The 19,501-nt window shown below is 40.8% G+C and overlaps 1 protein-coding gene across 1 annotated transcript in view; it reads right to left on the reverse strand.

Annotated features, from left to right (window-relative positions):
• Positions 1-19,501, reverse strand: part of LDLRAD4 (low density lipoprotein receptor class A domain containing 4) — a 421,760-nt gene that overhangs the window by 30,293 nt on the left and 371,966 nt on the right. The gene's annotated exons all lie outside the window — the stretch shown is intronic.

Consider the following 19,501-nt stretch of genomic DNA (forward strand, 5'->3'; position numbering starts at 1 on the left):
ATTGAGGGTAAATGGGAATGACATGTCAGCCATAACAATAGTTTTGGCTGTAGGAGGAGTTGTCAAAGCAAAACCAAACTCTGTTGGTTACTACCAGCATTAGAAATGAGGACAGTTACGTCAACAGCCAGTCCTGCTGCCAGCCAGCACGTCACCTGGGGAATGGCATGGCAGCAGGGACCAATGCAATGTCACCGCCAGGTCCTTGGGTCAGCCAGAAGACATCACTCTCTGTGTTCCAATTACTGGGGGTGGGAGAAGGAAAGAAACAATCACCAAGGAGACTTCTCAGAGGTTTCATGTGGATAGACGGAACAGAATTTCATCAAGAATTGAATACTTGTATACATTTGCATGGGTGAATGAAGACGGCATGACAATTCTTGAGAAATTTTCAAATGAAAAATGTAGCTCCTCTCCCTTGTGTAATCCTTTTCCCTGCTTTTTTTTCTCAGAGTCACACTGCTGGGTGATTGAAGAGGGAGATATGGGTGGGTAGCTCCCTCCAGCACCTGGTGCCCTCCTGAGAAGAGCTCCCATCCCAAGCCAGGCCTCTTGGTCTTCAGCTCTCCCTGTCCCTTGAGCCTAGGGGTCCTGGGCATTTGAGATGGCACTTTCTAGGCAAGTTTAGTCAGCATGACAGCATTGCTCTGGAGACAATTCCTTACAGAGGAGCACCGACAGGATTGTATACGACTGTCATGTGTAAGTCTGCTTTTTAAAATGAGGGATTTAGTCAACTCCAGGGGACCTGAAAAGATGTTCTGTCCTTTCTTAATGGATATATTTGCATATTGAAATGGTTGCAAATAGCCTGATATGAGTTTTAACATTATTTAAAATGGATGCTTCACATATTTAAAAATATATTTTTTTCAACATATTTTTCATTTCAATGGCCACAACATATTCCACTGTGTCTTGACACACCTACTGTGTTTGGCTGGCTTCTTTATCACTGGGGATTTTGGTCATGGGAGCCAATCTTCATTAAATTCCTTGTTCAGTCTGTTATCTGTTTAAAATTCACTTTCAATGCTTTTGACTTTCTGGATGAATGTTTGTTTTTAAAAGGTTGCTCACACCTCGCATACATACTTGCACACGCCAGCAGAGTGTTGCTGCATGGTGTGCCTGAGTGCCACCCTGCTGGCGTCTGGAGTGGGCTCACCACCCTGCCTGGTTAGCACACACAACACCTCTCTTAGCACTTGCTGCAGGGCTGTCTAGGGTGACTCTCCAGGTAGGGTTCTTGCTGCTGATTCTTATTCCCTGGTAAGCACCACACAAGAAGGATGCTTCTGGAAGAAAGTTCAGGGGTTCACGTCCTGATAAACATCTCAATCCAGCTGGCCATGACAGTATGTGAGTCACTGGGCTTTTTAACTGGTGGGTGCCAATATTTCTTTCCCCTTAATTCAGAGAGAATGGCAGCTCCCACAGCAGAAGAGTGTGGGAAAGACCAGCCTGCTGGGAAAACGCACAACTATGAAAGTGTAAAATATATTTGCATTTAGGAACTCTTTCCTCCCTCCTCATCGTTAAATTGTATCTTTAAAATGAGCACTCTGGTAGGCTAACCAATGGTGCTGATGTGAGTTTTGTGTGGTTAATAACATGTCTTGAAGCTATATGAGGTATCTCTGTGGACAGCAGAGGCCTTGGACATGGTGTGAGGTAGTTACCTAGACAGACATTTTCACAAGGGTGTGTTGGTAGCAACCAGGACTTGAGAGCCTCTGACTTTACAATCTCCCTCTAATGACATCTTTAAGGTTTCTTCTCTAAAGGTCTTTAGTTCGTTAATCCATCTGACAAATATTTACCAAGCATCTGCCAACCTTAGGAGGAAAAACAGTAGACTTTCAAAGCAATCCTATAGACAAGCGTTGCTGAGGGGTTGAATTTGTCTTAGTCTCCATCTATAGGTATTTGCTTATTTATGGAACCAAACAGACTAAGAATTGGCTTTCAGCAAAGATCTGAACAGGACAAGCTGAGGTGGCTGGGAGCTTGGCTGCCCTGGATGGCCAAAGGGGCAGCACGGGGTGGGGATGTGATTGGAGGTATTAGTTGAGATTTGAGCTGTTGTCTAGCACTCTGAGTATCGTAAGCTAATAGCTCAGGGGCTACTCTGAGCTTGCCGGCTTCAGAAAAAGATCTTTGGGTGGTAAAGGGATGCTCTGCCACACTGGAATCTTTCTCTGCCACATGCGACCCGGGTTAGCATTCCCACAGGCTTCTCGGTGTACCCTGCTGCCTCTGTCCCTCTGCACCCCACCCTCAACAGGTGCCTCACTTACCACAGAAATTCTTACAGATAGAGACCATTTGAAGAGTTAGAAATACCTTTTCAACAGTTCGACAGCAGAAAGCGGGCATTAGCACACATTTGTAAAGATTCGCTGCTATGTTCCAGACCCTTTCAAGCACTGTATATCTTTTCTCTTCACACCAACCATGTGAGGCGCATTTTCTTATTCCCACTTTATAGATGAGGGAACTGAGGCTCAGAGCAGGTGAATATTTTGTCCACGGTCAACTGGCTGATAAGAGGCAGGCTCGGGCAGGAACCCGGGTCAGTCTGACTTTGAAGGCCCTCCCCACCCACTCAACATCTGGTTTGATGAGAGTGAACTTAGAATCATCCAGCAATCAACAAACCAAGTCCCCTGAAACTAAGTAAAGGGTGTCAGTGGATCAACATGGACTTATTTTGATTTTTTAAGCCTGATGACCTGATTTCTTCTGGGCACTAAAGGGATGTGTTAACTTGCAGATCCATGTTGAAGATTCCACATCTGCACGTGTTGCCATGAGGTTCTTGGCGCTTTTTACGTGTCTTGCACGGCTTTCATGCAACCCCTGTTAAGAACTGACGGCTTCTATTCTTTGAGGTTTATGACTAGGCTGTAAAATTTTACTCTGAGATGAAATTTTCCACATAAAAATTAAGCCCTGGAATTTGGCCTTTAGATAACAAAACAGTATATTTTACGTAAGTTTCTTAGGCATAAAATCATGAATGAGGGTTTTTTAAAAACACAAACTTTATATTCCCACAGACTCAAAACACAGTAATAGTTTAATATTTGTGGACATTAGCCTACAGCATAGAATAATTTGCTAATGTATCCTTCGGTGCTTAAAAAACTGCAACACAGAGAGGTCTTTATGTAGAAACCTAAAGGCTCTGCGTGTGCTCCATCCAGTCCCATCATATGGTAGAAATGTTAGCAAATATAAAAGTGTGTGACACTATGGAGCTGCAAAGCTGACAAAGTAGACTTAAAGTTTACTAAATAGGCCACGGAAGTGGTATGGAGGTTCCTCAAACAATTGCAGGTAGACATATGAGCCAGCTATCCCACTGCTGGGAATACACCCAGAGGAATGGAAATCATCAAGTTGAAGGTACACCTTTTCCCCAATGTTCATCACAGCACTCTTTACAATGGCTAAGAGTTGGAACCAGCCCAAATGTCCATCATTAGATGAGTGGATACAGAAAATGTGGTATATCAACACAATGGAATACTACTCTGCTATAAAGAAGAATGGAATACTGCCATTTGCAACGACATGGGTGGACCTAGAGAGAATTATATTAAGAGAAATGAGTCAGGCACAGAAAGAGAAATATCACATGTTCTCACTTATTTGTGGGAGCTAAAAATAAATAAATACACAAATAAACTGGGGGGGGGGAGGGAAGAAGACACAACAATCACAATTCCTTGAAGTTGATATGACAAGTGAACAGAAAGGACATTGTTGGGAGGGAGGGGGAGAGTCAGGAGGAAGGGAGGTTTTGGTAATGGGCCACAATAATCAACCACATTGTGTACTGACAAAATAAAATAATAAATAAATAAATAGGCCATGGGCTGCAGTCCCCTCCACCCAGAAACAGGCAAGAGAGCACACCTGGGGTCCTAGGGAAGCAGCTGTGGGCTACAGCTCCTTCCTCCAAGAAGCAGGCAACAGAGCATGACCGGGGTCCTAGGCGAGTAGCCAAGGGCAGTAACCCCAAACCAAAAGCAGGAAAGAGAGCATGCTGAAAACACCACTTCTGCATGGGTGGCCCACCATAGCCACCACGACAGCCCTAGCTGCCAAAAAAGTGGCTCAATGCCACAGCAGCAACCACAGCTGTGCAGGTGGTGCACCAGACAACTGACCACACTGACACAAAGGGAGTCACCGGTGGAGACTGAAAAAAGAAGAAGATGTCTCTCTCCTCAAAGCCCACTCCAGAGTAACAGAAGAAGCAACTGCCCTATCAGATAACCAGACATCAACATAGGGATACTACGAATACAAAAACCCAAGAAAATATGACACTACCAAAAGAATACAGTGATTCTCAAATACCAGACCCTATACATCAGGAAACCCTTGAAATGACTGAAAAAGGAAGTATTGAGCAACAATCTGAAGGAAACTTACTGAGATAGGGGAAGACTCAGGCAAACAATATAATGAAACAAGAAAAAAAAAATCCAGGATAAGGAGGAGGAAATTTACAAAGAGATTAATACCTTAAAAAAGAATGTAACAAAACTCATGGAACTGAAAGATTCACTCAACAAAATTAAAAAAACACAACTGATAGCATAAGCAGCAGGCTAGAACAAGCAGATCAAAGAATTTCTGACCTTGAAGATAGTCTTTTTGAAATAACCCAGGCAGACAAAAAATGAGGGAAAAAAAAGAATTTTAAAAAATGAAGAAAAACTAAGAGAGCTAGCATACAACCTTAAGCACACAAACATTCAAATCATGGATGTTCCAGAAGGGAAGGAGAAAGGATAAGGCATGGAAAACCTCTTCAATGTAATAATAACAGAAAACTTCCCAGGTATAGGGAGAAATATTGCGCCTTCAGATCCAAGAGGCTGAAAGATCCCCAAATAGATTCAACCCCAAAAGATCCTCTCCAAGACACATTATAATCAAACTGGCAAAGCTCAAAGACAAAGAGAGAATCTTAAAAGAAGCAAGAGAAAGGCATCAAGTCACCTGCAAGGGAGCCCCTACCAGACCAGTAGCAGAGTTCTCAAGAGAAACTCTACAGGCCAGAAGAAAATGGGATGATATATTCAAATTACTAAAAGAAAAAAACTTCCGGCCAAGAATACTATACCCAGCAAGGCCATCCTTCAGAAATGAGAGAAAAATAGTGTATTTTCCAGACAAACAAAAACTGTGGGAGTTCACCACCATGCAACCAGCCCTACAAGAAACTTTCAAGGAAGTCCTGCATCTGGAAACTGAAACACGATAATCACTACCACAAATACACAAGTAAGAACAAAACCCACTGGTAGAACAAAAATGCAAATGAGAGATGGAAAGAATCTAAAGCTTACCACCACAAAAAGCCATAGTGACAATGTAATAATGCCCCTACTTTATTTCTAATTTTAGTAATTTTGGTCTTCTCTCTTTTTTCTTAGTCAGTCTAGATAAAGGTTTGCAAATTTTGTCGATCTTTTTTAAAGAATAACGTTTGTTATTTCCTACTTACATATGCTTTAGGTTTAATTTGCTCTTCTTTTTATATTTCTTAAGGTAGATGTTTACATTACCGATTTGAGACTTTTCTTATTTTTAATATGGGTGTTTACAGGTACAAATTTTCCTCTAAGCACAGCATCCTATAAATTTTGATATGTTGCGCTTTGCTCTTTATCTCAAAGTACTCTATAGTTTCCCTGTTTTTTTCTCTTCACCCATGTTTTCTTAGGAGAGTGTTGTTTAATTTCCACACATTTGTGAGTCTTCTAAATTTTCTTCTGCTATTGTGGTCAGAGAACATATTTTCTATAATCTTAGTCTTTTTTTTAAAAAAAGTTCATGGAAAGATTTCCATTATCTTTGAATTCTATTTTTCCATGAACTTTTTGAAGTGTCCTTGTGTTTGTACTCTGTTTTATTGATTCGTTATACAATTTATGTTGCTAAACTTAGATATTTAATTTCTGTTCTTGATTTCTTTTTAAGTGGATTTGATTTGCTTACAAATTAATTTGCCTTTGAAAAGTTTATTCATCTTCCTCTGTTGAAATTTATTTGATATTTGCATGCTTTTGGAAGACTTTAGGAAGCTATTTCAAATAATTGTAGAGATTATAAAATGAAATACATAAATTTTAGTAAGTTTTACATTTTGTTTTTGTGAAAATTTGAAGCCTTACAATCTAGAGTATTTTGTTATTCATGTTATTCAGTTTATGTATTTGTTATTGGAACAAATAAACGTGCATATCCTGTTAAACGGAAAATAGAATAAAATACATACAAGTAAAAAAAAAGTTTATTAATAAATTAGTCTAAATTAAGTAGCCTTAAAATAACTTCCTAATATGCAATGTTCTCTATATTAACAGAGTTTGGAGTTTACATCACTCGTGATCTCTGTCACTATAGTGTTGTTGTTGTTTTTTTTTTTCCTAAGAGAAAAAAAGAAAAAAGAATGATATATTATTCCATGTTTATAGTGGTACAGATTTTCATAATGGCTAAGCTACTCCCTACTAAGGGAGTTCTTCCTTTGAAACCTGCAGTCACTCTTCCAAGCTCCAGAAGAAAGTGAAAAGCAGTATAAAGTTTTCATAGTGCTAAATTCAGGGGCCAGTTAGACCTAAGTTTGGGTTCCAATCCTCCCACCTAACTGGTTAGCTTGAGATAGGCCTGTTTCATCATCTGTAAACTGTGGTCAAGAATACCTACATCATGGGGTAGTTGGGAGGATGAAATTACATATCCAACCTCACTACTCAAAGTGTGGTCCAGGGACCAGCAGTATCAGCCTCAGCTGGGTTCATGTCAGAAATGCAGGCTCCTGGCTGAGGCGTGTGCCCATCAAAGTCTCAGAAGCCCTGGTCTATTCCAGACTCCTCATTTGGATTAAATGAGCAAGCCCAGGACATGGAGAAATTGTGACTTGTGCACTCAAAAAGGAGGAAATAAGAGTAGAATCCAGGTCTTCTGTTTTTGGTGATTGCTGTTCAACAATGGTTTTAAAGGATGGTACTCTGAATGCAAGCATCTGTGTGCATGTGTATGTAAGATAATAATGCCACCTCCTGGGTGATGGGCAGGGCCCACCACCACAGGGCAGGTGCTACACGCCATCCTCCCACCTGTGTTGATGGGAGAAGCTGCAGAGGTAGACAGTGTTTTCAGGGCAATGAGAATGGTAAAGCCAACTGGCTTATGTTAACAGAGGGCCTGGAGTTGGGACACAATTTCTAGGATATTTGGCATTCTTCATAAAAACTCCAGAAGCCCCTCTGGACGTCTGGATACCATATGTTAAGAGAGCATTCTAATTTTGCACTTTGGAAAAACTCCAGTGCCAGAAGCAGACTCTTTTAACTACAGAATTATGAAGACGCCATGGCCCCACCCCTGTGACTCTGGCACCTCTCTCTCAATGTCTCTCCCTGGCCTCCCTGCTCCCTAGTAGAGCTTGACAAAAGGAGAGAAGAGTCCTGGCACATGAGCTCTGGCAACAGTTTCCCACTCCTGTCGCATGTGTTCTGCCCACTTGTCAACCACTGGAACACCCGAAAATATTTTCCCTATCAACAAGGCTTATTGATGGTGCCTTTATAAAACTGACAGCGTCATTGGGGGCAAGGTCTTCAAAAGGGTGATAGAAAAGGTCTACTCCAACCCCTTCATATTTCAGATGAAACACTGTATATACATATCCTATGTAAAAACACACTGGGTTCGGATCCCCACACCAGCCAGCCCACCAAAAATCATCGCCAACAACAAAACACACACAAATAAAACACTGAATAATTTAATATTTAAGATATTCGATGTGATTATTCAGGAAAATATCTTACTTTGTGTAGTGGATTGAATTATGTCCCCCCCAAACTCCCTGAAGCTTGAATTGTGTCCCCCAAGTTTATGTATTAGGAACTATGACTGTTAAGAAGTTGCGAAATCCTATTATGGTCATTGAAAGGTGGAGCCTTGAAGAGGTGATTGGCTTGTAGGCCTATGCAGTAGTAAATAGATTTAAAATGGTGGTCAGGGGTGTGGTTCTGAGGGCTTTAAAAGAAGAGGAGAGTCTGCCTTTCTCTCTCTCTGCTCTCTCTGCTTCCACCATCTTGCAATGTGAGACCCCTGGGTCACTGTCACCACCACCAGATGGATTTTGGACTTCCCAGCCTCAGAAACTGTAAGCAATAAATTTTGTTTCTCTTATAAATCACACAGTCTCAGGTATTTCTGTTATAGCAACACAAAATGAACTAATAAACTTTGTTTTTCAAATACATTACATTTTTCAATTTCATCCAAAACCTGGAAGGCTGAGTAACTTTCACCATTCATTGTATTTCTGGGTACACCACAGAAAATGAGGCTTGAGATGTTTATAACTCAGATCCTAGATATTGCTGTTCTAGTTCTCAGTTCTTAACCCCATAAAAATTTTATCTGCCCTTTGAGAGACTGAAACCCCACTTTCATTAGCACTACGTTCCAGGCAAACGCTATGCATTCTTGTACACATATAGTACATGGTGCTCATATGTGGTACTCATAGATGGTGTGTGTTGTTGCTAAATTCCTGGACTACTGTGGACCCTTAGCAATCACGAGTGATTCTTGGATGATCTCAAGGTGGAGGAGAGGTACATGCAATCATCTCTGGAGCTCCTCTCTGTCTTGCCTAGAAATTCCAGGATATGTGCCCAGGTCAAGACCTTTAGCTTTAGCCAAAACAGTAATTTCCTCAAAAGCTGAGATAAAGTCAAAGCACATTCCAGGGTTCTAGTTACTGTACTGGAGAATACACTAAGGCAAATACTAGAGAATATGGGCCAAAAATCTAAGTTAATTCAAAATTAACCTCTATATAACTATATTCTCATCTTTGGCACTTTAAGACTAGCCTAGCAAACAGATGCATTAAATACAAGAATTCACTGCTTTCTGTTGTCAGATCGTCTTTGAAAATTTCAACTCAGGGTCAGTCCTCACTGATATTAGTTCTAGAGCTACATTCAGCAAACACTTTGCACTTACTTTTTGCCAGTCACTGTGATGGGGTGGGGGATACAAAGAAAGCCAGGAACTGTCCTTGTCTGTGACATTTCTAGTTCACATCTTAAGCAAGAGTCAGAAAAGCAATGAGACCTGCAAACTCAGTGATGGACCCAGCAAAGTGCTTTGCATGCAGGAGGCAAATGAACCAATGAACGAAGTCAGCAGGAGCACACAGGAGGGGCGCTTAACCCAAATAATAATAACAACAATAACAGCTAACACTTAGATAACACTTCCTATGTGCCAGGCAGTATTCCAAAGCACTTTCACTCACTTAATTAGGCCATTTAATCCTTATAACTACCATGAGATGAGTCCCAGTTATTATCCCAATCTTACGAGGAAAGCACTGAGGCACAGAAAGGTTAAGTAACTTGCACAAAGTCACACAGCTAGCCAGGAGAGGGACACTTCCCGAGCGGGTTGCTGGTTTCTCGAAGCTTGGTAGTCAAAAAACCAATGTTGGAGGTGATACGCACATTGACTAGAAATGATTTGACTTGGATGTGCTACATTTGACTACGGTACTGCGTTTGTTGTGGATATCCATGTTCGGGTTAGTCTTATGCACGATAAACCGTATCCTGTACTTGCTTCTACGCATGAGGTAGATAACCTTATGTACGATAATACGTATATGTACTATGTACTGTATAGAATATGTAGTACTAGCATATTATCCATGGGGTAATTCATCTAATGCACGAAGTACATAGGGCACTTGTAATTGTACTAGTTATCTTGATACTGATGTAGTACTTGGAAAGTATGTTTTTGACACGGGCAGGGAGTAGTTTAAGTAGAATTTCAGCTTTGGGTGTTGATGGTAGGGTGGACAGCTCTCTCCTTGATTGTCCCTTTCTCCATTTTCGGTTTACAAGACCGAGGTAATTTTTACACTACCGGAGCTTCTTCATTTGAGGAGCTTGTTTTCGATGAGGTTGGCTAGGGGTATGAGGATTAGGATAGTGAAAAAGTATAGAAGCGATGCTACCTGACCAGTGGTGGTGAAGGGGTGTTCTATTGGTTGGCTTCCGATTCGTGTGAGTGTGACAAGTCAGATGCTAGGATTCAGAACGGGCAGATTTTGAGGAGGGAGTGTGATTTTCGGATGTTGGTCATTAGATTCTTATAGTTGGAATACAATGGTGGTTCTTCATGTCACTGGTCATGGTTGCAGTCCATGTGAGAATTATGATATATGTTGCATTCTTGTTGAGTGTTGCTTTTGTTGTTGGTTTTGTAGGGTTTTCTTCAAAGCCTTCACCTATTTATGGTGGGATGGGGTTGCTGGTTAGCGGTGGGATTGGTTGTAGTATCATGGACAGTTTTGCTGTTGGGGTCGGTGATGGAATTGTCACGGTTTTGTGGATAGTGTGTTGTGGCAAGGTGGAGGTCGTTGTTAGTTTTAAGAGTATGGGCAATTGAGTGATTTCTGAGGGGGAAGGGGACGGGTTACTTTCATGAGGATTCCACAGGTGTGGCTGCATTGTATAGTTATGGGTCTTGACTGGTGGCGGTGGCTGGGTGGTCTTTGTTTATGGCTGTTGTTATCGTTATTGAGGTTACTCGGGGTGGTTAAATAATTAGTAGTGCTGTTGTTAGAATCGTAATGAGGAGGGAGAGGAAGTAAAGTTTGATTAGGCCTTTCTGGTTCAAGGTGACCGTTGCCGCTAGTATGTGGATGTGGGTGGTATTTGGGGGGATTGTCTTTTCTAGTCAGGTTAGGTCTAACATTTGGGAAGCTGTGTTTTGGCTTATGGTTAAATTGAGGTAGGGTACTGTGTGGTGTGCAATGATTGGAAAGAATCCTAGGAGGGAGGAGAAATTATGTATACACGAGGGGAGTTTGGGGGTTGGGTTAAGTGAGTTCAGGCATAGTTCTAGTGCTACGGTGAATCCTGGCAATGCCAGGACTTGAACCAGGAAGTCTGTCTCCAGACTCTGTTCCTAACCACTAAATCAGGCTAACTCTAAATGTGGCAGGTCCAAGGATGATCTCTGAGCCAAATCCTGTGTTTAGAAGGGCCCTGATCTACAAGTCCTATTTAAAAGGTTCAAGGAATGAATTACTGCTCTGAGACCAGATCTCTAGGAAGGGCTGGAAGTCCACAGAGACCATTTAACTTCACATTTGAGAAGGAAGCCTTCACACCTCAGAGAAGAAGTTCTTGGAAGCAAACTTCACAAGTACACCATTTGCAAGTTTCCTTTATGTTAAGCTAACCCTGTCCTTTGGTAAATTAAGGCTATTGTCTTTCATCCTTTTTCTTTTCTTGGGTTCTGAATAAGTAGTTGCTGGTTCTGTACTGATAGTGTAAAAAGGTAAATAAGAATAAACTTAAATATTTATAAAAATCAAAATTTTCCAGAATATAAGCCACCCCTTTCTTTTTTACTATTTCCAATTTATTATGTACACACCCTTTCTTTTCTTTTTGACTTGAAACATCCTTTACATTTAGGGATTCTGATGTAGACTGGATATGTTTCTCTCTCCAAAGCTCATGTTGAAACTTGATCCCCAATGTGGCAGTGGTGGGAGCTGGTTGGGTCATGAGGTGGATCCCTCATGAATGGATTAATGCTCTCCCTGGGGTGGGGATAGTGAGTGAGTTCTCACACTTAGTTCCCACAAGCGCTGGTTGTTTATAGGATCCTGGCACCTCCTCTCTCTCCCTCTTGCTTCCTCTGACATGTGATCTGTTTGCTCCTGCCGGCTGCCACTTTCCTCCACGAGTAGAAACAGCCTGAGGCCTGCACCAGATGCAGCTGTTCCCGAATTGTGAGCCAAATCTCTTTTCTTTATAAATTACTCAGACTTGGGTATTCTGTTATAGCAACACAAAAATGGACTAATTCAGATTCATTGGAACCTATTCCAATACTCAAAATCATAATGTGCCTGAAGAGATTGTTCAGTTCAATATCTTACTCATTTGTGAATTTAAAAAGTACTGAAACAAAAAGATAATTTTTAAATGCACTATGATGTCAGTCAGATTCCTTTGTTTAAAATGAGAAATCTTTCTACTGCAGGTGATAAAGTCACCACATGGAAACATGAAGAATTTAGTTGTGAACATGAGGCCCCGATTAACCAGAGATAATGAAGGCTGACTGAGCTTCATGAAGACCTCTTGCCACAACGAAATAGACAGAAGCCAAGATGGCTAGGAGAGCAGGCACCCCCTTTCCAAAGGCCTGAGAATGCTTTTAATGTGGATAGGTAGAAATGCGGCCCTGTTTTGATTAAAAGTTACCTTAGGTCTGCTTGGTTAGGTTAGCTCAGTTGGTTACAGCATGGTGTTATAACACCAAAGTCAAGGGTGCAGATTCCTGTACTGGCCAGCCCCCTCCCCGCCCCCCAAAAAGTTACCTTAATCGAGTCTGTTATTATCAACATTAGGTAATCAATAATATATTCAGTAAAAAACAGTAGCAATAATAAAAATGTCCAGAGTTTTCATGGGAAGAATGGTTTTCTGGCAGAAACACACCTAATATTGGTTATAAAAATAGAACTGATTTTTAAAAATCTAGATCAGAAATGGTAATATTGCAAATTCCAATTTTTTTTTCTGTGATGTACCTTACCGAAAAATTTTCTGAAACAGTCTATCACCATTAATCCTCCGAGAGTAGAAATACTGGCCATGGGTGGCCACAGGGTGGCAACTGGGTCACATACTCATCTGGGTGATTTTTAGCTCAAACAGATGAAACAGCAAATGGTGAACCTTTATCAGATTCCAGAGGAATGGCTTATAGGTCATAGGGTACAGATTCTCTCTGCTTTTATTATGTCTGGAACATTTCTACTTTAGCTCCTCTTGCTGGGGTCTGATGCTGGTCAGGAGGCCCAGGCTCTAGTGCCACCTCCCTGCTGAGAGCAACTCTTTTTTATTTGCTTCTAATAGGATTTATTCACAATGAAACTCTTGTTTTCCCATATACTTCCCTGTTCCCCATCTTTATTATTTAGTTATATTTGTTCATTTAGTCATACTTCAGTGTTAACCTTATTACTCTGTAAATATTGTTAATAGCCAAAACATTTAATATACTGTTATTATGCTTCCTTTCTTTTTTTCTTTAAAGTTTTTTAAAAAAACATTTATTTGCATATATATGTGGGGTAGATTGTTTCAATACATGCATATACATTGATTCACTGAGGGTAGATAGCATAGCTGTGTACCCATTAGTCCACCCCACCCTCCTCAGCCTTGGTAATCATTATTCTACTGAGCCAAGAGGCCATAGGCTTCCCTTTTCCACCTTGTCTTCCTTTTTCTACCCTACTTTTCCTTGCCTCCAGTCTTAGGGCAGAAGATCTATCCCTGTCACAGCAGTATGAGAAAGGCTGGGTTGCAATCACCCCCACCCCAGTTTGCTTATAGGGTAGAAGTTCCATGTTAGGAGAGGCATTGCTAAGAAGACCAGAGGATACTGTCCCTGCTCAGTGTCCTGTTCATAAAGCTGCGGCAGGTTGGGGGGGAGTGTCATTCTGAGAGAAATGGGCCCGTGTCCCTACCCCAGTTCTGGAGAAGTGACTCTGAGATTTTGCTCAGAGGAAGAAGCAGGCCTTAAGAACAAACAGCTCCAAAGCATTCACCAAAGGAATTGACTTTATTTAGAACAGTATACAGGGAAGCTCAAGCATATGGGTGCTTTTAAAAACAGTAGAAATTAAGGTAGTAAGCAATTGAGAGGAGGCTGGTAGCACCACAAGAACAGAAAGCTTAACCACAGTTCAGCTATTTTACAGAGAATCATCAGAGATACAGTTAAGAAGAGCCCTCCTAGGGTCAGAACAAACTTCAAAGGCTAGCCTCAAAAACTATTCCTGCAAAGGGGCCTAAATTTAATTGAATCAGACTCTATAGTAATTTATGCCCCAAGTATAGTGGAAAACTATGAAGCAATCAGCCAGCAGTTAGTGGAACCTAAGAGGTGGGTGCACTACAAATGGAGGCAGACAGCTTAACTGAAATATGAGGTAAAGAAACAGTCAAAGAGGGCACTTCTAAAAACTCTGCCATCCCAGGGTAACTGTGCCATGTCTAAGACTGTGCCCTCTGATGAGTGGCATCAGAATCTTCAGTAAAACAGTCCATCCAAGTGCCAAATAAATAAGAAAACAACAATAACTGAGGAAATCAGTATCCAGAGTTAATATATTATTAAAAAGTCCAGTTTTCAGCAAGAACAACAAAAAACATGAGACAAAGAAAGTGTGATCCATACACAAGAAAGAATGCAGGCAAAAGAAACTGCCTATGAAAGGCCAGATATCAGACTCAACAAAGACATCATAGCAGCCATAATAAGTATGTTCAAAGAACTGAAGAAAACGATGATTTAAAAAGCAAAGTAAGGAATGATGACAGTGTCACATCAAATAGACAATATCAATAAAGAAACAGATATTATCTTCTTTTTTAAAAAGAACCAAATGGAAATCCTAGTTAAAAATTCAATAACCAAAATGAAAAATTCACTAAAGGAGCTCAACAACAGATTTGAACTGGCAGAAGAAAGATTTAGCAAACTTTAGATTCACAGAAAATATGCATTCTAAGTAACAAAGAGAAAAGTGAATGAAGAAAAATGAGCAGAGCAGAGGGAAATGTGGGACATCATTAAGCACACTAGCGTATATATTATAGAACAGAAGAGGAGAGAAAGAAGCAGAAAAAAAATTAAAAAGAAATAACGGCTAAAAATGTCCCAAATTTATCAAAAAAAAAATTAATCTATATATCCAAGCATCTCAACAAATTCCAAGTAGGATAAATGCAAAGAAACCAATAAACAGGCACAACATAGTAAAAATACCAAAAGCAAAAGCAAGGAAAGCATTAAAAGACAAATGATTCATCAGTTACAAGGGAACCCCAATAAGACTAACAGCTGACTTCTCATCAGAAACAGTGAAGGCCAGAAGGCAGTGGATGTGTATTCAATGGGCTGAAATTTTTTTTAACAAATGTCAACCAAGAATTTTATAACTAGCAAAACTTTCTTTCAAAAAGAGAAGATGAAATAAACACACTCCTAGATAACCAAAAATTGAGAGAATTTGTTTCTAGTAGTCTCATTTAAGAAATACTAAAGGAATTTCTTCAGGCTGAAAGCAAGTGACAACAGACAGTAATTTGAATTCAAATGAATGAAGTGCTCCAGTAAAGTATTAAAAATAGTATAAATGTATATTTATTTTATTAATTGATTTAAAAAACAACTGTATAAAACAATTCGTATATAATTAATTGTATCACTGGCCCTATATCACATAGAAATGTAATATGTTCTATGATAGAAGCACAAAGGAGATGGATGGAAGCAAACCTCTACTGAACAAAGGAAATAACACCAGGCAGTAAATCATATCCACAAGAACAAATGAAGTGAACCAGAAAAAGTAAATTTAAAGGTTAATATAAGAAATGCTATTAATATGTACATACCCTCCTTTCTTCTCTGTTTTTTTAAAAGACATAACATGATACAAAGTAATAATTATAACAATGTATTGTTGGGCTTGTAAGATATAGAAGTAATGTGTATAACAAGAGCACAAAAAGAGAAAAGAGAATACAGCAATAGCAAAGCAAACTTATATATATATATAAATTTTTTTTTAGAATTACATTAGTACAAATCTTAAGTACATTCTGATAAGTTAAGATGTATATGTTAAGCCTCAGAGCAACCACTAAAAAAATAACAAAAAGGGGCCGACCCCATGGCTCACTCGGGAGAGTGCGGTGCTGGGAGCACAGCGGCACTCCTGCCCCGGGTTCGGATCCTATATAGGGATGGCCGGTGCACTCACTGGCTGAGTGCGGTATGGACAACGCCAAGCCGAGGGTTGCAATCCCCTTACCGGTCACAAAAATAAATAAATAAATAAATGAAATAACAAAAGGAAAAAACTAGCAAAAAATTCATCGAAAGAATTAAATTGTTAAAGTAGAAACTATCTACTTAATGCCAAAGAAAGAAGAAAAGGAGGAATAGCATGTGGGGGGGGGGGCAGAAGACATGAGATATGTAGAAAACAAAAAGTCAAATGGCAAATGTTAAATCAAACTAGCAGTAACGTTAAATAGAAATGGGACAAACGGGCCAAACCCATGGCTCACTCAGGAGAGTGCGGTGCTGGGAGCGCTGAGGCCGCGGGTTCGGATCTTATATAGGAATGGCCGGTGCTCTCACTGGCTGAGCGCGGTGCGGGCGACACCAAGCCAAGGGTTATGATCCCCTTACCGGTCACAAAAAAACAAACAAACATAAAAAGAAAGAAATGGGATAAACAACCTAATCAAGAGACTGAGATTATCAGACTGGATAAGAAAACATGATACAACTTTATGATGAATACAGAAAAATAAATTTTAGATTCAGAAATAGAAATTGGTTCTAAGTAAAAGAATGGAAAAAGATATACAAACAGCAACTGTTTTAGTCTGTTTTGTGTTGCTATGACAGAAATACCAAAGACTGGGTAATCTATAAAGGAAAGAGGTTTATTTGGCTTACGATTCTGGGACAGCTGCATCTGGCACGGGCCTCAGGCTGCTTCTACTCGTGGCGAAAAGTGGCAGGCAAGAGGAAGCAAGAGAGAGAGAAGGTGCCAGGGTCTTTTTAAGCAACAAACTCTCGTGGGAACTAACAGAGCGAGAACTCACTCCTTAATCCCCCCTCCCCCAGGGAGAGCATTAATCCATTCATGAGTGATCTGCCCCCATGACTCAATCAGTTTCCAATACTGCCACATTGGAGATCAAATTTCCACATGAATTTTGGAGGGAACAACACATCCAAACTCCATCATTCTGCTCCTGGCCCCCCAAAACTCATGTAACTCTCACATACAAGATACAATCATTCTATTCCAATAGACCCAAAAGTCTTAGCTTGCTCCAGCACCAACTTAAAAGTCCAAAGTCTCACCTGAGACCAAAAGCAAAAGTCCTTCCAGCTGTGAACCTGAAAAACAAAACCAAATTTATCTACTGTCAAGATACAATAGTGGAACAGACATTGGGTATACATTCCCATTCCAAAAGGGAGGAATAGGCCAAAAGAAAGGAAAAACAGGCCCTAAACAAGTCCGAAACGCAACAGGGCAGACATTATGTTTTAAAGCTCCAAAATCATGTTCTTTGACTCCAAGTCCTGCATCCTGGGCACAATTGGGCATCTGGGCCACCAAAGCATCAGGCAGCCTCATTCCCACAGCTCTGCCAGGTGCAGTCCAGTGGGCTGTGCTGGTGCCTGCAACTTTTCCAGGTCAGGTCAGTGTTCCACTCTGGTAGCTCCGTAAGACTGGAGTTTCCGTGGTGGTCACACTGCCTTGGCTCTACTAGACATTTCCCTGGTGGGGGCTCCCTGTAGGGGCTCCAAACCCACTTTCCTGCTTGGCATTGCTCTAGTAGATCGCCTCTGCAGTGGCTCCACCCCTGTAGCAGGTCTCTGCCTGGGCCTCCAGGCTTTTCCATACATCCTCTGGAATCTGGGTGGAGGCTGCCACACCTCCACTGCTCTCCCATCCTGCCGGCCTGCAGACTTAACACAACGTGGACACCACCAAGGTTTCAGGCCTCTACTCTCCAGGGCTGCTGCACAAACCACACTTGGGGCTGCTCCAGCCGGAGCAGCTGGGGGGCAGGGAGCAGGATCCCAAGGGCAGCTACGCCCCAGGTCTGTCCTCCAGGATAACTCAGTCCTTCTAGGCCTTAGGACCTGTGATGGGTGGGGTACTCTTCCACACTTCTCAAATGTCTTTAGGGCATTTTTTCCATTGTCCTGGCTCTTAGCATCTGGCTGCCTCACCGCCAAGATAATGTCTTTAGCAAACAGTTTATCAGCTTCACCCTTGCATTTTTCTCCTGCTCTCCACTTCTCTACCACATGGCCAGGCTGCAAATTTTCCAAAATTTTATGCTCTGCTTCCCTTTTAAATTCTGGCTTATGTTATGATTTTGCTGCCGTAACTCAGAGTAGGCTGTTAGAAGTAGCCGTGCAGTGTCCTTAATGCTTTGCGGCTTAGAAATTTCTTTGGCCAAATGCTCTGGTTCACAACTCTTAAGTTCCAACTCCCACAAAGTCCAAGGGCATGGACACAATGCAACCAGGTTCCTTGCTATGGTGTAGCAAGGGTTATCTTTTGTCCAATTCCCAGTAAGTCCCTCATTTCTATCTGAGACCTCATCATCTGCATGGCCTTTACTGTCCACATTTCTATCAGCATTCTGCTCACCACCACATAAGTCTCTAAGACATTCCAAACTTTCCCTTGTCTTTTTCTCTTCTTCTAAGTCCTCCAAACTCCTCCAACCTTTGCCCATTACCCAGTTCCAAAGCGGCATCCACATTTTCAGGTATCTGTTTAGCCACACCGCACTCCTCGGTACCAATTTTCTGTTTTAGTCCATTTTGTGTTGCTATAACAAAATACCTGAAACTGGGTAATTTATAAAGAAGAGAGGTTTATTTGGCTTATGATTCTGGGACAGCTGCATCTTGCACGGGCCTCAGGCTGTTTCTACTCATGGCAGAAAAGTGGCAGGCAGCTAGCAGGTATAAGCAGATCACATGGCAAGAGGAAGCAAGAGAGAGGAATCAAGAGAGAGAGAGAAGGTGCCAGGGTCTTTTTAAGCAACAAGCTCTCGGGGGAACTAATAGAGTGAGAACTCACTCACTAATCCCGCCCCCCACAGGGAGGCGCATTAATCCATTCATGAGGGATCCACCCCCATGACTTAATCAGTTTCCAACACTGCCACATTGGAGATCAAATTTCCACATGAGTTTTGGAGGGGACAACACATCCAAACTCCATCAACAACTATTAAATAATTGTATGAATATACTAATATTAGAAAAAAATAGAATTTAAAACCAAAAAAAGCTAATAGGGATAAAGAGGGACATTTAATGATAATAAAAGGGTCATTCCATCAGGAAGATAAACAATCACAAACATATATGCACTCAACAACAAAGTCCCAAAATACATAAAACAAACACTGACAGAATTGAAAGGAAAAACAGACAATTTAAGAATAATGGCTGGATACCTCCATAACTCACATTCAGTAATGGATGGAACGATGAGACAAAGGATCAATAAGGAAATAGAAGACTTAAACAACACTATAAACCAATTAGACCTAACAGGTAGACACCTATAGAATGCTATACTCTACAATAGTAGAATATAATTCTTTTGCAGTATACATGGAACATTGTCAAGTATAGACCATACAGTAGGCCATAAAACAAGCCTTAATAAATTTAAAAGAATTAAAATCATACAAAGTATGTTTATTATCACAATAGAATGAAATTAGAAATCATAATAAAACATTGGTAAATTCACAAATATGTAGGGAACAAACAACACACACAT

This window comes from Cynocephalus volans, chromosome 13 (assembly GCF_027409185.1).
Source record: "Cynocephalus volans isolate mCynVol1 chromosome 13, mCynVol1.pri, whole genome shotgun sequence".
NCBI classification, from domain to species: domain Eukaryota; kingdom Metazoa; phylum Chordata; class Mammalia; order Dermoptera; family Cynocephalidae; genus Cynocephalus; species Cynocephalus volans.